The sequence below is a fragment of the Chamaea fasciata genome, unplaced genomic scaffold (genome assembly GCF_029207755.1).
Source record: "Chamaea fasciata isolate MVZ Bird 193981 ecotype frontalis unplaced genomic scaffold, bChaFas1.0.hap1 SCAF_3, whole genome shotgun sequence".
Classification (NCBI taxonomy): domain Eukaryota; kingdom Metazoa; phylum Chordata; class Aves; order Passeriformes; family Sylviidae; genus Chamaea; species Chamaea fasciata.
In genome coordinates this window covers 85,800,196-85,821,995 of record NW_027094088.1, presented here as the reverse complement: position 1 = coordinate 85,821,995, position 21,800 = coordinate 85,800,196, and the positions used below count along the sequence as shown (strand labels likewise).

The 21,800-nt window shown below is 36.3% G+C and overlaps 1 protein-coding gene and 1 long non-coding RNA gene across 7 annotated transcripts in view; both read left to right on the top strand.

Moving 5' to 3' along the window:
• The window catches only part of ADGRB3 (adhesion G protein-coupled receptor B3), a 448,258-nt gene that overhangs the window by 81,814 nt on the left and 344,644 nt on the right, over positions 1 to 21,800 (top strand). The gene's annotated exons all lie outside the window — the stretch shown is intronic.
• On the top strand, positions 6,881 to 16,118 carry LOC136287215 (uncharacterized). The gene is made up of 2 exons (XR_010720103.1): positions 6,881 to 14,481; positions 15,174 to 16,118. It is a non-coding gene; the product is annotated as an uncharacterized lncRNA (long non-coding RNA).

The window sequence follows — 21,800 nt, the reverse complement described above, 5'->3', positions numbered from 1 at the left end:
TCTTAAAAAAAAAAAAGTTTATAAATAACTAAAATTAAGTCTTTTTGCAGTGATAGGCTAAGTTCTTTGTTATGCTTTCCTAAATTGTATTCCACTGGGGTCATTGATCAAAAACTCAGCTTTTCACTACCATACAGGTATTAATTAGATCCTCAATAGATACTCTCACTAAGTCTTTCATGCTTTATTGGTATATGCTGACCATCAGGTGCAGAAAATAGCAGTATTAGTTTCCTTTTTTTATGGTTACAAGTACTGATGCCTGTATGGAGTTTTCCTCCTCAAAAAAGGGACACTACTTATGAATGAAGGTCAGCAATTACTCCCTTTACTAATCTCCTTCTCCATGACCTGAAATCTAAACACTTTCCCCCTGTTCTTCTGACTTTCTAATCAGCTAATGATACAATATTTCCCTCTAATTCTTTCTATTATCCTTATCTCAATTATTCCATCAGGTTCCCTTTGGGCAGCTTGTAGTTTTTGTCATTGTCTGTAACAGAGAAGATGGAATATTTGTTTTTGTATTTAAAGAAAAAATCTGTGATATTAATGTGAATGTATGATCTTGAATTCCAGTCTTGTCCTGCAGCTTGTATTAACATTAGCTGACTTGCAATCTACCTAAAAACTGCTGACAACTTCAAAATCCAAGATATCAGCTTATCTGGCCCGTTTTCAGAGTTGTATGTATCCCTAGACTTGATTGATACATTCATTCACTGAGAAAATGCCTCTCCCAGGCCTTGTTTTGTTAAGTATTTATTGTTGCAAAATGTATAACCTTCCCAAGGACAGAAGACAGGAACATTGTGTGCCCCCTTGGTGATTACTCTCACCACTAGATTAAGATGCAGCCAGGTTGTGGTTTACCATGGGTTTGTGTTAGGTACTTAAGAAAAGTTGAAGGTGTCTGCTTAATCCACAATTATAGACAAACCCCAGAGCAACTAGATCCGTAAGTCAGGCTTGGATCAGACAGATTTGGCTTCAGAAGGCTGGAAAACCTCCTGCTGATTATTTGTATGCTTGAGTTATCTTGCCCCTCACTTCAGTGGGATGGGCTTATCAGTGGAGATTGGCGAATAGCACCTGAATAAAATCAACAGTTGTAATATTTTTGGGTTTGTTCTCTGATTGCCTAGATTTAGACCATTGAATGAGGTAAACATAATATCTCATTTTGCAACTCCAAACTCAAACAATATAAAATACAGCTGAAATACCAGCTAAGTTAGATACCACCTAATTTTTTCAGGGAACGTTTCAATAGGAAGAATGTAAGACTTGGCCCATAAAGTTGACATTGACATATTAAGATACGCAAATTTTTGGATTGAAAAAAAAATTACAATTGTTATAGTTTCATGTGAAATTAATAAATAATTCCGTTTCTTCTGAATTAAAAGTGATGAGAAAAACAGTTCTTGCCTGAATGAGCATTTGTTCAAGTAATAATTTTAAATGGAGTGTCTAGGTTACAATTCCATTCAGCCCATATTGGTTTACTTTTAAATTACCCTGCAATTCAGCAGTTAAGGGAAGTTTTAATAGCTGCAGTGGTCTGCACTACAGTAATACCTGACACCCTTGATAGAAAAAGCTGATTTAATGAGATCCCACAGAATAGAAATCTCTTGCTTTAAGCTATTCTTTCTTTCTCCTTCCTTTGAAGAATCATACTGACAGTTTGACTCAATAGGTCAACTTGATGGAGCTAACTTTTCACTAAAGATCTGAAAATCCCATAAATATGGGGATGGATTGGACCTCAAACTTTGATTGCCTGCTATACTTAAAATATACTCTGTCATACAGCTGAACAGGAAGAAAACCAGTACAAGTTGTGGTATAATGGTTTGTAAAGAATTTAAACATTTTCTTAAGGGGAAGAAGCTTTTTAGGCTAATTTGAGTGTATCTCAGTAAGTGGAGACCACTAGCTGAAAAAAAATTAATCAAAGCAGTGAGTCATGTGGGGCATTCCTTTTCTCTGACTCAGAGTCCTGATCTCTCTGAGAATAGGTACTACAGGTAGTAACTTTACCTAGGCAAGAGATACATATTCAAGAAAATTGTCTAAAATATAGAGAGAGCAAACTGTAGACTTGAATAAGAATTTAATGTGCCATTTTTTTTATGTTATTACTAGGTAAAACAAAAATATTTGCATTTTACAGATCCAATACCCTTCTTGTTTGCAAAAAAAAAGAAAAAAGCTGTATGGAACATGCAGACTTGTCTTGTGTTTTGGTACATATGGATCAGATTCTAGTGGCTGTTTATTACTGGGACTATCAGTTTATTCATAAATTTCTCTGCTCTACAAATTGTCAGAGCCTTTTCTTACATGACAAGATTTCATGTAAATTAGAATATTAAATATCTCAGTAACTAAATTTGTAAGCTTCAGCAGCAATTATATATTGTCCAGTAGTTTTCCAGTATAAAGATGTTCCCATGGACAATGAGTATGCTACTTCAATTTGTTTATTTGCTTAGGGTGGAGAGGAAGAAAACTGCCTATTTAGGAAATCTGTATAGCAATATAGGAAGATGTTTCTCTATTTTCTGTATTTTAAAATGCAGATTATTGTACAAATCATTTTGCAGGAAGCTGGATATGCTATATAAAAAAGGCAAGCCTTTTCCTGATTTTTTTTCAGACAGTTTGTTGCTATTGTTGTTGTTGTTGTTTTTCTGTGTTTTGGTTTTGTAGGGTTTGTTTTGTTGTTGTTTTTTTTTAATGCACTTTAATGGATTAATTTTCAGTGTTTTTCATACTAGTCCCTCTCCTTTCCTCTCTTTCTCCTTTTTAATATCTTGTTGGCCTCCACTTTAATTCTGAAATGAGCAGGAACTCTTTTATTGTAAGAAGATTTTTCAAAAGCAAAGTGTCTTTATAAGGTTTCAATCACTGAACTATTTAACCTTAGTAACAGATCTACATGCTATTTTCTTTAGGCACATGTTCTGCTTTTTTCATTTCTGGTGTTTCCTTATTTTTTATCTGTATAAAATAAACCAATCCAAACCAAAGTCCAGAAGTTCTAAAGTTCTGCATTCAGATTTGTTTTGAATGTATGATTTCAGACCATGCTATCCAAAACTATTTGCAAATGACACATGAATAAACATGAATTGAGATCTTACTTAAACACTTTAGATGTGAAAGTTTAGGAGCCTACTGGCAAAACTGGCAAAAAAAACTGAGCAGTGTACACACTGGGATTGTGCACAGATGCCTTTCCAACCATCCCATTCCATTCATCACTTTTGGAAACAGATCACTGGAATATTCAGCAGTGTGAAGTCTGTCTCCAATCTGTTAAATAATAATGTTGTGATAGTACTGTGAATACTGCAAACAGGGAAGTACATTAAGCACCGCTGGAAGCAAGCACCTATCTATTCCACCCCTGGGATTAACATCAGTATTTATGGATCTTGGATATGCCATGACATTTCTTATAAATCTTACAAAGTAAGAACAAACTTTCTTACTTGTGTTTCAGAAATTATGTGTCTGTGGTTGTGACAGAGCATAACAAAAATGGGCGTGGCACTTTGGGTAATTCAGATTTATCAAAGAACACTAATCTGACCATAATCACAAATATGCAGCTGGACTCAGCACAGGATTGTACGGATCAAGATGAGAAAAATACCAAATGGGGAAAGTCAAGGCATAACATGCTCCAGAGGAAAAAAAAACAAAAAAAAAAGAAAGCCACAAACTTATCAAAAGGTAAAATCATATCTTCAGATAGTGTGAAGGATAGAATCCATGTTGCTGATTTTAGCATTGAATCACTAACCTTCACCTCAATAATCTCCTGAGGACTCCGTGTCATGTCAAGAATGCATTTGAATAACTTTCAAAACATTATATAGTTCCTGTCATCCTGAAGCTTTTGAGAGAAGAATCTGCAAACAACAGCAATCATCTCAATGAGAGAAAAATTCCCTGAAGACGCTGAGAAATCAAGGAAGAAATTCAGGGTGGGAAGCCAGGTTGAAGCTAAGACTCCACTAACAGAAGTAGACACTGAAGGAATTCCTATACACACCTTGGAAATCATTGATGTCAAGCTATTTTCTCTTTATTCTTTCCCCTTGAACATGCTTATCACCAGCCAACTACGTATTCATTCTGATGGAGAAGCTTGTTACCCTAAACCAACACCTCATTATATATTCTACTTTTTCTTCTTTCCTTCCTTATTCCTTTCATCTTCCTCTTTGAAGTCTTTCAAAAAACAGAGAATTAATACTTCAGCTTTTAATTAAGTCTGTTCTCAAAAATTATCTTTGATGGATAGTCCACACCTAGTGCCTGTAGCAGTACCCTGAACCTTTCTATCTCATAGGAAATTGTTTTGTTATGTTTAAAAGGCATAAGTATCCATGTGGCAGTGTTCGCTTATGTTTCTATTGCTTTTTATTGTTTCATATAACAGTTATTAGACAATTTTCTCAAGTTTTTCAGTAATAAATGTATTCAAGAGAAGAAAGTTTGGTCTAAATGTGAAAGGTTTTGTCACATATTTCAAAGCTTGTAAAGTTTTTAAAAGATCAATATTTGCTGAAAGACTTGCAAAAAGCTGCAGTGTCAATTTTAACACTTAAGGCTATTGCTACCATGTTTTAAAAATAGCATTTTTTATTTTTACATTTTTGTTGATGCTGTTGTACCCAAATTTGTAAATAGGTGTAGTGCTGGGTTAGTCTTTTACAATGAGCATGTGATATAGCTTGAAGGCTTGTGCCTTTGGCCGATTTAATTGTGATAGTCAAGGAAAGAAAGAAATATTACAGAAGTATCAGAATTCACTCTTCAAATCAGTGCAAGAAGGTAACATAGTCTTTTGTAGAAGCTTCTGTGTGCTCTACAGAAGTAGTGTGTTTAAGACTACTCAAAATTCCTGCCAAGAATAATTTGAAATGTAATAAAGCTTATACATGAGAGTCCTGAGTAAACACAATGGTGTTAAATAAAACTGAGTGGTGCATCAACCTGGTGTCTCTCTGTAGAATGATGTGCTTGCAGATCAAAAGTGAGTATACATATACAGTATTCCTAGTGACTGAAACCCACAGTGTTCATCCACAGATCAAGCTAGTGGCCAGCTCTAGGAGGAATTCCCTGAGAGTGATCAGCAACAGGAATGAGGGATAGTCATCTACCTGTGTAGCTGCAGAAAAGAATTTTTGCAGTTCCTGTTCTTCCTGTCAAAAAAACAGATCTGACTGCTGCTCAGTCCACTGCATTTTTATGTATTTAAAGCTAGCCTTGATGTATATGTTACTTTACAGAAAAAAATAGTGTCTTTGAAGAGGTTAAGATTTTGCCACATATGTTGTTATTGTCATTGAAAATATTGTCCGTCCCTATCAGCACAGACCTGAGATGAGCAAAAGGCTTAGCAAAGGAGAGTTTGAAAAAGTTCATTGGCTTCCACCTTTAGCCTAAGCAGGTCTGTATCTTTTGTCTTTAACAGAAGAGTATTCTGAGGCAGGAAATTGAGTATTTAAAAAAATAATGGAATAAATATTACTGACTGGAGTGATTGTGATTTTTTTTTTTTAATGTTAGCAAGGGTTTCTTCAAGTGAAGAGAAATATAGTGGGAGAAAAGAGGAGAGAGGGAGCAGTAACCATCTTCTGCATAACAGAAGGAAGGGCATCTAAACCCTTCTGATAGTCCAAGTTCTACATTAATCTTCAGAATTGTGTGACGAAAAAGTGATGTTTCCCTGAAACTGGGAAGTAGATAGGTATGGCTGGTTTAACTCTCCAGAAGACTGCAGGGTTGATGAAGGCAGGTATGTGAATGAATAGTTCTGTCCAACAGCAGCTCTCTAATGCACTGGCTTGCGTCTTACTCTCTGATCACCTGATGCTGGATTTAGGAAAAATGAAGCACTTTTTGCTGCTGCTTTTTTTTGTGTGTAGTGAGGAGGATACTCCCATTCCCCCGGACCATCACACAAAGTAAGAGCAAGAAAGGTTTATGCTATTTGAGGCCAGTTGTGGATGGGTTGTGAGTTGATGACAGTCTTTAATGGAGAGGATTGATGATTTGCTCTGCACAAGTTATTGCTTGCTAACCCTTAGAATTAAGTTAATAAGGTTGTGAACTCAGCTAAACCACATCTGGATATGGTGCCTGAACTTTGTGTGTCAGGCTCAGTGATTAAGTTGCCTCTAGCATTTCATGGATTTGGATAGCCTTTCATTTTCAGCTGGTCTGTTTCCCATCAGCTGCTACACAGTGATGGGTCTCAACATGAAACACGCAATGTGCTGTCTAATTAATGGCTGCATGATAACCATGTATTTATTATTGTTATTTGTAAGTAAAAGATTAATGAGTGAAATTCAGTAGTGATGCAGAAACACAGCGCCAGGCCTTGGTCCCACTGAGATCTATGGCATATGCAGAGTTTCGAGCATGTATGGTTTTGGTCTGGAAATGCAGCTGTTAAAACACTTGGCTCTCTGGTTTTTCCTTGCATGGTGATTATCCCCCATAGTGAATGATGAGCATTACACATTTATAAACTTTCTCCAATTGAAAATGTGGGAAAAACACTATGAAAAGGACTCCAGAATTCAAAAAAAATACTGTTAAAATTTATTTCAGTTTCATTTTATACTGGATTTCTGCATTTAAAATGTTTTAATAATGTACATCTTTTCATGAATATGTTTTCACTGTCTGGGACCTTGTCATACCTCTTTTTTTTGCTTCTGACTGCTGACAAAAAGAAATTAATCATGAATATAATTTGTGTTAGTGAAAGGAAATGCCTACTTGTCCAACATATGTGAATGCAGCCTACTTTAACATAGGTGTTCACTCAATTACAGCTCTTTAGCTGCCTTTCTATTCTAAAATATCTTTAGATATATATACACAAGGATGCCTGAGTGCTTGATAGAGCAAAGTCAGAGCAGACAAGTGTGTGAGAAACTGAACTCTCCACTGCAGACCTCCTACACCAACTCCAGAGCGCCACACCTTCTTCCAGCCCCTCAGGTCATTCATGGGGACTGACACAAAGCTCCTGCAGTATATTCTGAATGCAAAATTGTAGGGCTTTGGTAAAAGAAGGATATTAAATCCCCAAATGGAAGAAATAGGATGAGGAACACCCTCCTTGTAGCACTGTCCCAGCAGAGCCAAAGGACGTGGAGGCTTTCTGCTCCTCTGACTGGATGCCAGCGCCGAGTGATGCTTCAGCAGCATCCTGCACACTGCCAGTGAAAACTTCTGTAATTCATTCCTGACCTACTGCTGCAGTTCCTAACAAGACGTAGTTCTTTTTTATTTTACTAATCCCAATGTACTAGTTAATAAATTTTATCCACAATTATATTTATTTCAAGCACTGCACAAACAGAAAAAAAGACTTTTGTTACTTGTACTCCAGTGGCTCCCTTGCAAAATAATTACTTGAAACATATTTCTTTGTACTACATACAAAAGATAATTACGGCTCATACATGCATTTTGTAAAATTCATCCACATTAAAAAAAAACCCAAAACTATTCAGGGTGAAAAAAATGTGATTATCATGTCAGAAAAAGGAAATTCTGTTTTCCATTACATATCATATCATGACTGTTGCTATTGAACTAAATAAAAAGAAAATACACTAATTCACCTTCTCTTCCCCTCCTACTGCAGCTGTTAGGTGACTAGAAATTTGGCCTGTTGCATTTTTTGTAGTATCTTAACATATTATAGAAGTCTCTGAAAGTTTATATAGTGTATTGTGTCACTAGTTATAAATAGTCCAAGACTTGTTATACCATCAAAGCTGAGGAGTAAGCCAAGACACACATATTAAGCTTCTTTGACTCTTTTATAAAGCTTCTTGTTTAACGTGAAAATCTCAAGGACATGCATCCCCAGGGGTGGTTGTCTTATGCTCCAGTAATGGAGATTAAATTTGTGGTAGTTAGCTAGCTAGCTCTTTTTCTAACAAGGAAACTAAAATTCATTAAAAACTAATTAGGAATGTATAGGAGGTTAATATTCCATGTTAAGCCTTATTAATGTGAGATAAGTAATTCATAAAGTATCAAAGGACTGCAATGGACAGAATTAAGAAGAATTATACCACCAAAAACTACATTAAAGCAACATTAAAGGTCTTGTTTGAGCTTGAAAAACACAGGAAATTCAGAGTTAAAGCTAAATCTCTGTTGCCAGCTCACTTTTTGATCCTGGGGTAATGCCCATGATGGTCCTCTATTAAGAAGACTCAGAGCACATCATTAGGCATTCCTTTTCTACAACTGAAGCTTCAGTATTAATTAAAAGAGAAATAAATATTAAAGAATACAGATTATTGACCAAATGGTTCAACATTCTTAGAATGCTTTACATACAAATTATTGGCTAGATCTGAGAAATTTTTCTTCAGATTGTGCTGTTACAGCTGGTTTCCAAGGCACAGTGACTTGCAGTTTTAGCAGTCAAAAAAGCTATTAAGCTGTAATATTTGTTTTCTAAAGCACAGTTTTTTGAATGTCACATATTTATAAATTAAAGAATTTATTATTTTTATTTATTCGGGCTTTTTTGTGTGTGCATAATAATAAGCTTCTTTCAGTCTGACTTTACAGAATAATTTAAAGTGAACTATATTTCACAAAATCATACAAAATTGTGTAGAAAATAATCTTCACTGTGGTGCTCCAACCTCTACCCATATCCAACCTCATTCCAACTTCATCACTGCAGCTGCAGTGAAGGCATATATGCTAATATCCCCCCACCCCAAGCACTTCTGCCCCCTTTTAAATCACAGTGAGTGCTGATGTAAATGTCAGCCACAGTCCCATCACACTAAAGCACTTAACTAGAAAATCTTGTACAAGCTTCCTTCAGCAATGTAAGAATTACTGAAATGACATTTGGGTGAGGGATTAGAATCTGGCATTTGTGGCATCCTGTGCTTAGTGAAACCTTGTAGAGTGGGAGGAGAGTGAAGAGGAACAGGGAAAAGAAACTATGTGTGTAGCAAACCCTTGCATATGTTCCTTACCATTCCAGTAGCAAATCCCAAAAAAGGAAAGTAGACAAATCCCAATGATTTTTTGACCCCACCAAAAGGATTTTTAGATCACAGAGAGTCAAAAGAACTGCTTGCTCCTGCAAATGGATAGGAATGCCAGGGAAAGCTGGCCTTCTATAGCCTATTGCATGAGTAAGATTTGAGGGGGTATTTCTCCCAGGCACCTGCCTCCATTAAAAATGAAGTGCAGGCAATAGATTTTTAATTGAAGTGAATTAGCATTTGTACGTTTCGCTGCAAAACTGAATTTTAAAGCTGATTTGAGTGATAAGAAAGTAAGAAGATTTGACAACTTAAACACATAAGAAATACTAATACCTTACATTTTTAAGTGCTTTTTATCCCAAAGGACCTCTAAGTGCTTTATAAGCTATGTAGATGAATTACTTCATGCATCACTGAAATGCAGCCACCTCTCTTAGCAGAAAATGGGGCTGGCTTTATAGCACACAGCTTTGTGATGCAGTGTTGCTAAACAGGCAGAGGAGGATGCTGTAATGGCACAGAATTATTTCAGCTCTCCTCTGTCTACTCAGATAAGAACATCTCTCACATGCCTGCATTGGATTCCATCTCCTAAATAATAAAGGTCAAGGCTTTTTTTTTTTTTTTTTTTCTTTTTGTGGATACCAAAAATGATGGCTTGACCAATAGATGAGCATATTCCTTAGAAGGGTAATTCAAAACTGTATTTCATGAAGACCCTAAGTTGCAGCTGCCTGTGGAGGTATTCTCTTTGTACCAGAGAACATACATTAAATTTTCTGAACTTGTTGGACCAGAGCCTCAGACAGTTCTGAGCTCTCTGAAAATTCTTGCACATCTAAAGATTCTTGAGGAAGTTTCTCTATTTGATAGCAAATGAGACAGATGAGATGAGGTTTCTTGGGGAAATTTCTCCTATTCTAATTCCTTTTCTTTGTACTGTAAAACATTTTAGCTTTTTTATGTACATTGTTTAACTTTACCTGCATGTATTTTGGTTTATTGACAGTAAGCTGTGTGAAAAAATAGAAAAATTAGTTGTCTTAGACTTAAAAATATGGAAATCAAAATCCCTCCATTATTGGTTAAAATTAGCATATTTATAGTCATTGTAACATGACAAAGTTATAAAATACTAAAGAAACAAGAATTCTTTTGCCATAGAATAGAAAAAATTGATTTAGTGAATTCAAAATGGGCAAATGGATTTCTCGTTCAAAAGAATGCTGAAAAATCATTAGAGAATTTGTAACTGAAGTTCTGTCAGTGTTTCATAGAAATTCAGAAGTGATCTACAGATTCATTATGCATAACTTTTGCAGAGTGAAGGGAATAGTATTTACTTGTTGCTCCTCCGCAGAATCTAATAATTAGATACTTAACTAGAGTAAGTTTTGGAGGGGAAAAAAAAAAAAATGAAGCAAACAAAAAAAAAACTAAAAAAATACAACATCATCTTCATTTACTAATTTAATAATCCCTCAGGATATAAAACCCCACTTCATCACATGGTGGGGTGATAAATTACAACCTCAATTCCAGGTATTCACTTAATTTCTAGGCAAAGTTTCTCTCTCATGACCTTCAAAGACCACAGAGACTTCGACTTTATCCTTTTATAGAGCATGATTGAGTAATCTTTTAGGTGGCATTCTTCAATATTTTCATTTGAAGTCATTTTTGTGGCATATCTCTAAACCCTGACTGATCTTTCAATATTTTTCAGCAGATCAGACTTCAGAGTAGCATACAGTATACCAGATGTGAGCTTACTAACTGTGCATACAGTAGCCTCTTCTCTCTGTTTATTGCCTTAGCTCTTTCAGCTTCAGTTCACACAAAGTGATGCATTGTACACAAATAGATAAGCACATAAACATATGCACAAACTTCTGTTGGCAGTAGTTGTTTTGCTCATCTTTTGGATACACAGCTACTGCAAACAAAGGCAAGGAGCAAATCTCAATTTTACAAACAAGGGAGGTGCTTGATTAAGCTGCCTTTAGGTTCTCCTGCAGAACTTGGCTGGCAGTTTTAGTGCATGCCAGAGCTCTCATCACAAAAAAAGAGTATATGCCCGTTTTCCCCAGATATGTATATGGAGACTTGTCTTGAGGAATGGCTGAAGGATACAGCACTTTAAGAAGCCTCTTGAAACCCATTAGGTTGGTATTCCTGAGATATGGTAGGGTTGTCTTCAGGGTAAGGGAAGTCTGACCTCATTACAGAAAACATCCTTCCAAAGAAGACTTCCAAATATATTTTTCTTCAGGAAGCAACAAATAGTTAAAGCAGCTGATCATACTGAACAGTTCATCATCTGTATCCACTTAATATCAGTAGATTTATAGGAGTAAGTGATCCTAAACTTGTAGCAATAAAATGAAGCAAAGTACAGTTAAAATGTGCTTCAAGTCCAAAACAGAGGGCTAGTTTGCAGAAATACAAAGAAGTCACAGAATCACAAAATATGCTGTGTTGGAAGGGACCCATCAGGATCACTGAGCTCAACTCCTTTCCCTGCATCAGATGCTTAAGGATTCAGATAAACACAGTTGTCAGATATTTCTCAGTAGCAGTGTAGGAATTCAGAATGTTCAAGGACATTTTTCAATCCTACTTTGGTTGATCTTCATTTTCAAATGCCTCAATAACTTTGAAAACCAATTCCAGAATAAGTAAAGCTATTGTGTTAATAAAATTGAAATTTAGGAAGATTTCTGCTCTAGACTTTACTAAGTACCCACTAGACACATTGCAGTCACTGAAATGAAAGATTTTTAGAGAGAGAATAATATGAGAAGAATATTTCAAATTAAATTTAATCTCTCCCTTGGCTCACAGAAAGCAGACAAATCAATACTTTCTCAAATTTAAGTAAGATATATGCCTCAAATTAGCTAGAGTGACACACTGGGTCTTTGAAATTCTTTGAAGAGCATCATAAGGTGGAATAAGTATACTTTCAGGGATAAAAAGCACAACTTAAATTCTTCCGTTTTTAGTGTAGAAGTCTTTCCCAAAGTCACATTCTCAGGAAAAAACTAAGCTGCCACAAGAGTTATTGGCTAGCTGAAAACTTTGAAGTTAATTTTCTGTCATGGCATTCACAGAAAGTATTGTGTGGGGGTGAGTGGTTCTTACTGCAAAGGGTGTTGGCAGAGCCTTGACTGTCTCATTTAAGTGCCTCTGCATCAAGGACTTTTGGTAACCCTGTCATCAAGTTGCATTCTGTCTTATATGAAATATATCACCATTCAGTGCAACAACTCAAGTTCCAAGTCTAATGTGATTTCTTTGACATCTCTAAAACTAAAATTCATTTGATCAAAATTTGAACTACACTGCAGAGTTCCATGAGTGAATATCTCTAGAAATTTTTATTGGGGGCTTTCTGATATTCATTTTAAGCTGTAGTAAAGGTTCTTTGGTGCAAGGAGCGATATGCTTAGAAGTTAGGCATCTGTCTTTTGATTGGGAATCAGTGTTGATTAAGGAGAACTTAAAGTAGAAGTTGCATAAACTCAGCTTGAGGAATTGACCTGTTAGCCAAAGTATTTCAAATAAAATTCCTTGACATGAGGTAAGGCAGTCAAAACCTTGCATTTCTGGCAAAAGAGGAACTTCTCTATTTTCCTGGTCTTTTCTCCACTCCTGACATGCACTTTCCATATGCTCCGCAGCTCTTCAGTCTCCTCTGGAGCTAATTTTGTTCACTATTCTAGAACAAAATTATACCAGCAAGAAAAGAATGACAGTTTTCCTTTTATTCAGCGAATTAGCAAATGATGGACTTTAGTGAAAACCGAGGCTAGTGTGAGGGAGGAGGTCTGGCAGCATGACCAGAAGCAGAGCAGGAGGAATGGGGAGAAAAGCTGATGTGTGCTGGAAACAGCCAAAGTGAGTCAGAGAGACACAAGGCTGTCTTTCACAGCTGGAGTTCGCCTGTCAGGGCTGTGTCCACTCCTTTTTGTCAAAACCTGTCCAGGGCTTAGTTACTGTATCAGTTTTATTTTTCTCTTGAAATACAGCCAAAGAAGAGGATGGAGCAGCTGTGGTCTTGATTTAGTTGGGTAAGTCAAGTCTTTAACTGGACATAGGGACACCTATTTGCATAACCTTTACAAATTTTAAAGAATACATAGATTTCCAAGTTGTAGTACTTCCAGAGAGCAATATAGTTTTAACTTTTTGTAAAAGATAGTGGCTAATGTTACATGCCAAAGGATTTCAGGTTCCTGAGAAATTTAAACTTTGTTTCTGTCTCCTCCTTTGGTTTTCCTTTTTTTTTTCTTAATAATTTTCTTAAGCATTCTGCCTAAATTTAAATTTATCTGTGCCCACTATTTGAGTCTTGCCCTTTGCTTTATTTATAGGACCCCTGAATTATAGTGTAAAAAAATGTAAATCCTGCAGAGGCCATTGCAAGATGATAGAACAGTTGCCAAAGTTTAGGAGGCATCCCCCAGCCTAGAACATGGGATTTTGTGTTAGCAACTGACTGAGCAGTTCCTGCAGCCTATCTGTTAAATAGCTGCTGGGGGACCTAGTCACTGGTCACCTCGGAGCTTCCTGTGTAGCAAGATTGCCTTTAATTCTGAAATACTCAGTTGGATCTCTGGATATGGAAACCTACTGTTTTAGGTGTATAAATCTCAGCCTAGTATCTCCCACACATTTAAATCCTTTCCTTAGAACTGCAGTGAAGCTCAGAGCCTTTTGAGTAATGCTTTATCATTTATTTGAGCATCTCATGTATGGTGCAGAGTTTTTGAAACCATGATTGCTTTTGCTTGAGAAAAAAAGCAGAAGAGGACACAGAGCAGCAGAAAACTGAATGTACTTCAATATAGTGCCTCAAGCAGCCCAGGAGGGATGCAGACAGCCCCTTGGAGGATCTGCACAGCCCTCCAGAGTGCTGTAGCTCAGTCTTTTCCCTGCAAGGTGAGATAAAAAGATAATCTCTCCCTCTACACTGAGGAAAAAAAAAAAAAAAAAGTTGCCTCTTATGTCTGTAGACACTTGCTGCATCAGATCCCTCAACCTGAGGCATAAGGGCAAATTACTGTTCTTTTCTAGTGATCCAATCTCCTTCAGCACGACTCCCCGATCAGCTTTCATCAAATGATAACAGGCACCTGACAGATGCTGTTACCAGGCAACCCCTGTGCTCATAAACCAGCTCTCCTGGCTGAGGCTTCCTCATTATCCCAGCTGGTTATATTTCAGTGGCCTAACACATAAGTCAGGGCCTTCCCTTTGTTAGCCCTGTATGAGGCTGTGTATTAATTTTAGTCCAGACTGGAGAAGAGCAGGCAACATGAGGAAGGACTGATATAGCAGTCCAGGCAGAAACTGCTGTTTGCAACAGGGTGCTATCCATAGGCTGCTCTTCACCATGGCCAAGGTAACAGAGAGTGGAACTAATGTGATTGTCCAATGTAGTTTTGGTGCCAGTTCTATTTTAAAAGCAAGCCTTAATTAAACTTATATTCAGTTTATGCATATGTTTATGCAGCTGACCACCACATTTGTCACCTTTGGTACCTGGAACCACTCTTTGCCTAAGGTACTTTTCTCAAAGACAATTATCATATTTGGAGGACTCCAGGGATAGATGATGTTATTTATATTAAATTAGGGAGTAATTTGAATTAAGAATAATTGATGCAAAGAAGCAACAGAAAACCTGATTAAAAAGTCACTAATAATCCATGTTACTTATGGATCTACAAGCCTTGTGTTTTGTTTAGCTTGATATCAGGGAAGATATATGGCAGGCTGGAAGACTATTTTTGGGTCACCAGCTGTCTGATATTTATAAATGTATGAACTTTGCATGGGACTGTGTTACCTCAGCCCGATGATCTCCATACCCATTCACCCTCTCAACTGAAAGAGGCTAACAAGTACCACTTGCAAAGGATTTGCATATGATTTGTGAAAACCTGCTTCCTGGGGCCTGAGACCCCAGTCAGAGTTCACAATTGAACTGCCTTCTAATAAGCAGTAACTTTTGATTATTACTCACTAAACCATCAGTCCAGTCAAATCTGGGAAATTCGAGTGAAGCATTAGTTTTTATATTTTTTTTTTCAGGTACAAAATGAGGCAAACTAATATCATTAAAATGAAAAAGCTCATAATTCAGAAAAGAATACATGAAGGATGAAAACGAAGTCTAATAAGGGCATTCTGATGTAAGCAAAGCCAAGGGGAAGGAGAGAGAAAGTTTCAGTTCTTCCTTTCAGCTCTGCCAGCTTAACAAACACCACTTTATATGCGATCGTGGGGATGGGGCTGAGCTTTACTTGCTGATTTTTTCAACTGAGTCTGAAACTTGTGCCAGCAAATGCCTCTTTTTTACAAGAAAAGTGGTTCCCTGTATTATATATGCATATTTGGAAGACTGCCAAAGCATTAGATGTCTATGAACAGATAATAAAGAAAATGTCTGCATACACTACCAACTGTAGATCTCTGTCCTTTCTTTAACTTCTGCATTTTTCTTAGGGAAGGGCAGAAGAGTAAGCTGAATTGTTCCCACTGCTAGTTAACCACTTTCTCAGAAAGTGATTTTCTTGTTAAGACAAACTTGTTCACTCTTGTTTGCAGACAGCTAAACCTCAGACACATAGGATGGTGCAAAAATTGAGAGATGGGATGGGAGGGAGAAAGGGAAAGATGGTGAATTTGGATCATCATCCAAATGGTGTTCATTATATAAAGCAAGGACAAAAAGGAAGCTGAAAAATGCAGCTTCAGTTTTAGCAGACTCACTTGTTTATCTTTAACAAGGGAGAGAGCTTCAGGCTTTTTCTTCTCCCTTCTCAATAATTTTTGTGCATGTATAAACAGTTCTTGTGAAAATGCCTAAGTGCACTGTATTTCCACAAGTATCACCGGATCTGTTACATCTTCAGATTTATGAATAAAGTGATTAATAAATCACTCCACAGAGATAATGCAGTTTCTTCTTGGCAACACAAAAAATATTAAACTGAAAAAAAAAAAAAAAAAAAAGGAAAGCAACATATTGTAGAATCATAGAATAGTTTGGGATGGAAGGGGTCTTTAAAAGTCAGCTGGTCCGACCCCCAGCCACGAGCAGGGATGTCATCAATTCAGTCAGGTTTCTCAGAGCCCTCTCCAGCCTGATCTTGAATATTTCTGAGGATGGGGCATAAACCACCTCTCTGGGAATCCTGTTCCCATTTTTCATCATCCTCATTGTGAAACATTTCTTCAGACATCTAATCCAAATCTACTCTCTTCCTCTTCTAATTTAAAACCATTCCCCCTTGTCCTATTGCAACAGGTCCTGCTAAAATATTTAGCCCCACTTTTCTTATAGACCTCATTTAAGTACTGAAAGACTCCATTATAGAAATAATATTGGTATTTTATTTTTTCTGTTTGTTATTTTGGTCAAAATGGAACTTTGATTTCTAGTAAATGTGTATTTTTTAGGAAAAAGTTTTAAATGTTTGGCATTACTGTAGTCTTTTGCACTCTGTGTTGGAGTATAAATAGTCAAATAAGGTATCCTGAAAAAGTTATTGCTTTTTTATTATACCCTGTATTTGTATTTAACTTGTCATCATATTGATACTGCTACAAACAATGAAGCATAATAAAAATATGTGAAACAAAAACTGTTCGTAAATTTAGTGCCTCAGTGCCATTAATTTTCACAATAGCATTGCACTGTTTTGACTTGTTTCCACAATTGCTTACATGCAAAAGCTATAGTTCAAGTTTTTCTAAAGAACAGATTTAACATGGGAAAAAATTACCACATGTAGCTGTAAATCCTCCCACAAGGGCTTGTATGATCACACAACTTTAGATAATGAAGGAAGGGATTGGAAGACATGATCAGACTCCTGTATTGTTAAGCAATTAGAATTTATTGTCATTTCTTTCTGTTACTTCATCTCTCTTTTTTTAAATCAACATGGTGGTTCTAAGAATGAGCCTTTATTTACCTGCATAAACATTTTTCTTATCTTGAAAATTAAGTCACTATGGTATAGTGAAATGCTATAGTAAAACTCCAGAAGCTAACTGAAGGAGTACTCAGGCTTACTAAAAATACTTTTAAGAGATATAGATTAAGTATTAAATAGCAAAATTAAAGCAAAGTAACTCCTTCCAGCTCTGTTATATGGAATGATAGAAAATAGAATTGTTGAGCACATCCAGTGGCTGTGTCTCTCACCAGCCATCAGCTGTAACAAGCTGTAACTTTTAAGTAAAATACAGATAGTGGCCTAGATATTTGATTTTTTTTTTTTTAAGAATACCTACTTCTGTATTGCACAATACAAAAAAAGAGATCAAGTCTTGTAAGTCAGAAATCCATATGAATGATTACTGAGACAATTTCTCAGCAAGATAAAATTGAAAATAATTTTTTTAAAAATCAAATTGGCACCCACAGTTATCAAGTATCCATCTTATAATGAGGGAGGTCACTTCAAAAACAGGGAGTATTTTTTCCCAAATTTCAGTTCTGTGTTACAACACAGAAGAAAGGGAAGAAACCAAAACAGTAAAACATACCCCTTGCAAAAAAGGGGAAAGCTAATATGTCAGGAGTGCGGTATCAGAGGGAAAACAGCTGTCACCTAAAGTGTTTTGACTGCTTGTCTATTGGAAATTTTGTATTTCTTCCTTCTTTCTCCACCATATGAAAGGTATCACAGAAGGAAAACAAAGACACACTGTAGATCTTTTCATTCAAAGTGATAGCAGGCATAGGTAAGGTTTTTCTTCTGATGATATAAATAAAGTGTGTACAGGTGGACATGCAGAAAAAACATGCTGCCTTTTAGCATGAAAATGTTGCAGTTAGGACATCTGTCAAATATAGAAAACATTCCACATGACACATTTTAAGTGTCTTCACAAGCAGATCCACAGACCTCTAAAATGCTTGATTACTTCTGTTTGAAGATGGCATCCTTGGGTGCTTTCCTCCCCTTTATCTATCCTGCCATCAATCCTTGATTTTTACCCATTATTTCTTTTAAAATATGACAAAATAGAAATGTGTAATATATGACTCTAAAAATTGCAGCTTTTCCCCGATGTCCCAGTTTTGGCTGGGACAGCGTTAATACTCTGCCTAGTAGCTGGTACAGTGACATGGTTTGGATTCAGTGACAGTAATTTTGGTGACACACTGATGTTTCAGTGGTTGCTAAGTCCTGCTTGCTCTAAGCCAAGGACTTTTCCATCTCCCATGCTCTGCCAGAGAGGCAGTGCTTAGGAGGCTGGGAGGGAGATTGGACAGGTGACCAAACCATCTAAAGGGACAGTGCATAGCTCAGTGTCATTCCCAGGGTATAAACTGGGGGGACCAGGCCAGGAGGCACTGGCCACTGCTTGGGGATAGGCTGGGCATCAGTCAAAGGGCAATGAAAAGTTGTTTTGTGCATCACTTGTCCTTCTTGGGTTTTATTTCTTTCTTTCTTTGTGTTGTTCCCCTTTTCATTATTACTATACACTATTATTATTATAAATATAGCTTATTTCAATTATTAAACTTTTCTTATGTCAAACCATGTGTCTGGGGTTTTTTTCCAATTTTTATCCCCATCCCACTGGCAGGGGCAAGAGGTGAGCAAGCAGCTGCATAAGACTTAGTTTCCAACTGGAGTTAAACCATGACACGTGATTATAAAAGAATAGAGAAGCAAAAATGATCAGCAGAAGATTGAAAGCAGAAGACTGTAGTGCATATATGTACATGTTTTCTATATTTTAAAAGCATATTTATGATTTAACCTGAATATTCATTTTCCAAAAGTCAAAAATCTCTTTAGATCTAGACCAAAAGGGTGCTGCAAACTGTTAAGAATCAGGAAAGATTCTAAGACTAAGAATCAGGAAACTTGAGTTTCTGAAATGTTTTATTCATGTTAAACATGGGGAATCACTGGTTTTATAGTTTTTATTCATCATTTTTCCTCCCTGAAATCCAGATTTTTTTCTATCACTAAAACCTACAGATAAAATTATTTTCAATGTGTTTCAAAACCACCAGCATATAAGAAATAAGTAATGTTTCATTCTTCAAGAGCAGCACAATAGCTTTTGCTTCATACAAGATTTTAAAAATGGGAAAACAGGAATGCGCAAATTGCTTAAATCTAGACAGAAGGCTGGAAATCAAGCTCTTCAGTTCTTGTAAAATTGGAAGATTGTACCCATTAGGTTCTTGAATTTTTAACTGAGTGAAATATTCAGTGGTATGAGAAAAAAGGTTGGTTTCTAATTGCAGGAATTTTGTCTACAACTGGAGAAAATCTTAAATTAGAGATATAGATCACATGCATGGAATAACATCTGCATCAAGCTTCAATTATGCAACCTAACTGGCCTGTTTCAGGACTTCTAGAAGTATGTATTTTGAAACAGTTTCTTGGACAGATTGATTAGAATCAAGAATACCTCCATAAGGTGCCAATTTCTAATATACTTCTTAGGAGTGTACAACATTTCTGTATCTGAGCAATTAGGGATTCTGTTCACAATGATTGGACTTTTCAATCAGTCAGAGGAACTTCATAATACTGCTGTATTTGAATCTTATGGAGATATTATCATTCGTAAACCACTAGAGGTTTCTAAATTTAGCCTGATGAATTCCATCCCAAGAGAATCAGTGCTACTGCATAAACCCACAGGTTTGTTTCAGAGTGAATAGAAGAGGTAGGAACCTCAGGCTTTCAGTCAGAAATTCTGTTCAATTTTCATATAAATTTATTTCTTTTGCTGAGTTTTTGGTGCTAGGGATTTTAGAATTGATTTATGTTACTTTTAATGCAAGCCCTTGACATCTACTTGGGATTATATGTCATTTAATGCCAGTTCCACATTGAAGCATAGCGAAAAAGGATAATAGGTAACACGTACAAATTTCTTGAAGTAGTAGCTGACATCTAAGTTTGCACATCATCATTTAGTTCCTGAAGGGTGAAAGAAGATAGAACTTGCATTTAACGTTCTGTCTAAATTGTATTCCTACCATGTAATGTATTTGGACATTTTGCTCAATAATTCTTAGACAGGTTGCAATTCATAACTAAATCCCAGTATCAGTTTTTGGAGATTAAATAGAGGCTATAACAAGGGCTTAGCTTGCTCTACTAGGTGATCTTGCAATTTAAAAATATCCAAGCACAAAATGAAATACCTGCCTTAATAATGTAGTACTAAGGTAGGTCTTGATGTGATCATCTCTAATGTATTTCATTATCTCACTGTCATCTTCACTAAACACTATATCATTCTCTCATTGTTTCCTTTTCTTCACTCAGTTCAAACAATATATGTTGCTATGCAAAACTTTGTGTTTTTCATCTTTCTATCTGCTAATCCTTTTGTTTTGAATAGGATAGTTTTCAATATTTATTTCTGAGTAGAAATATTCAAATTTTGAAGCATTACATTGCTTTATCTTGGTGACTAGTTTTTATTTGGTCTTTGTTGTTAATCAGTACAATTTCTGAGAAAGATAAGTAAATACTAACAGCTTTCAGCAGTGGCATTTTGATGGTAGAACCTCAGTGCAAAAGATTACATTTAGTAAATTTTTGTTCCTAATTAAAAACAAAAGTGCTCTCTGTTCTTTCTGTTATTAAAAATATTATGGTTGAAACTCCAAAGTTGTACCCTTCCTCTGCACCAGTTTAGAGAAGGATGTAGTTTAGTTCAGATCCAGCGACAAATAGGCTCTCAGACAACACTGTAGCTAGCTCAAATTCAGCCCCGTTCTTCTTTCTCCCTCATGCAGTACTGCTCTTTAATTCAGTAAATAGCTGAGTCTGATGGCTTTCTGTTGCTGTCTCATTCCTCAAACACAAAAATCTATGTGCTCATATTACCTTGGATTAGAAAACTGTCCTTTCAATGCTAATGCAAGCAAGTGCAGTCTGTTTACCTTACAGTTTCAGGAGAAATTTGGTCTGCCCTTAGAGCAGTGATGTCTCACTTCATTTTTTAAGTAAAAGCACAAAAATAATTTTATAGCACATGTCATGTATTATATGTTTATGTCAGGTAATAGCTACACTTTTAATCACATGTATGCCACTGCACTTTTCATTTAATCCAAAAGTTCTTTAGTGCATTTAAAACTAACTTCCATTGGATTAAGATTTTACATCTCCTGACAAGAATTGCACTCCTCATACAGATCCCTACTCCTATTTTTGAGCATGAGAGCATTTGCTGGTCACATCACCAGTCTGGAGGTAGAAATATATCCTGCACTTATTCCTTTGCACACTGTAGAAGAAAGAAAAAAGCAAATTGTTCCTGGCAGCTGTAGTTTCAGGAAACAGAGGTTTTTGTGAGGTTACGTATTTCTAATGGTGTGTTAGCTGGCCAGAGGTTCTGTTAGTCATGTTCGTTTCTGTGGTCTGATCCTGCTGTCACGAAAAAGTAGAGCAAAGCTCATATTGATTGAGAAGGAGTTAACTTGCTGCTATAATGACACTGCTGACTAAATGGCTGTGGTTAAACTATCAGGAGTAATTGGAAAGAATGAAGGAGGAAAATAAACATGGAAAAATATGATCCAATGAGGCAATGAGAGCTCTCCTACAAAGTGCATCTGCCATTTGTAAAAGTTACCCTCAATGCCAAAGCTCTCAGAGGTACATTGATTTCCTCGTGAATTTCAATAGTTTCTAATCACATAGAAATCATTCAACT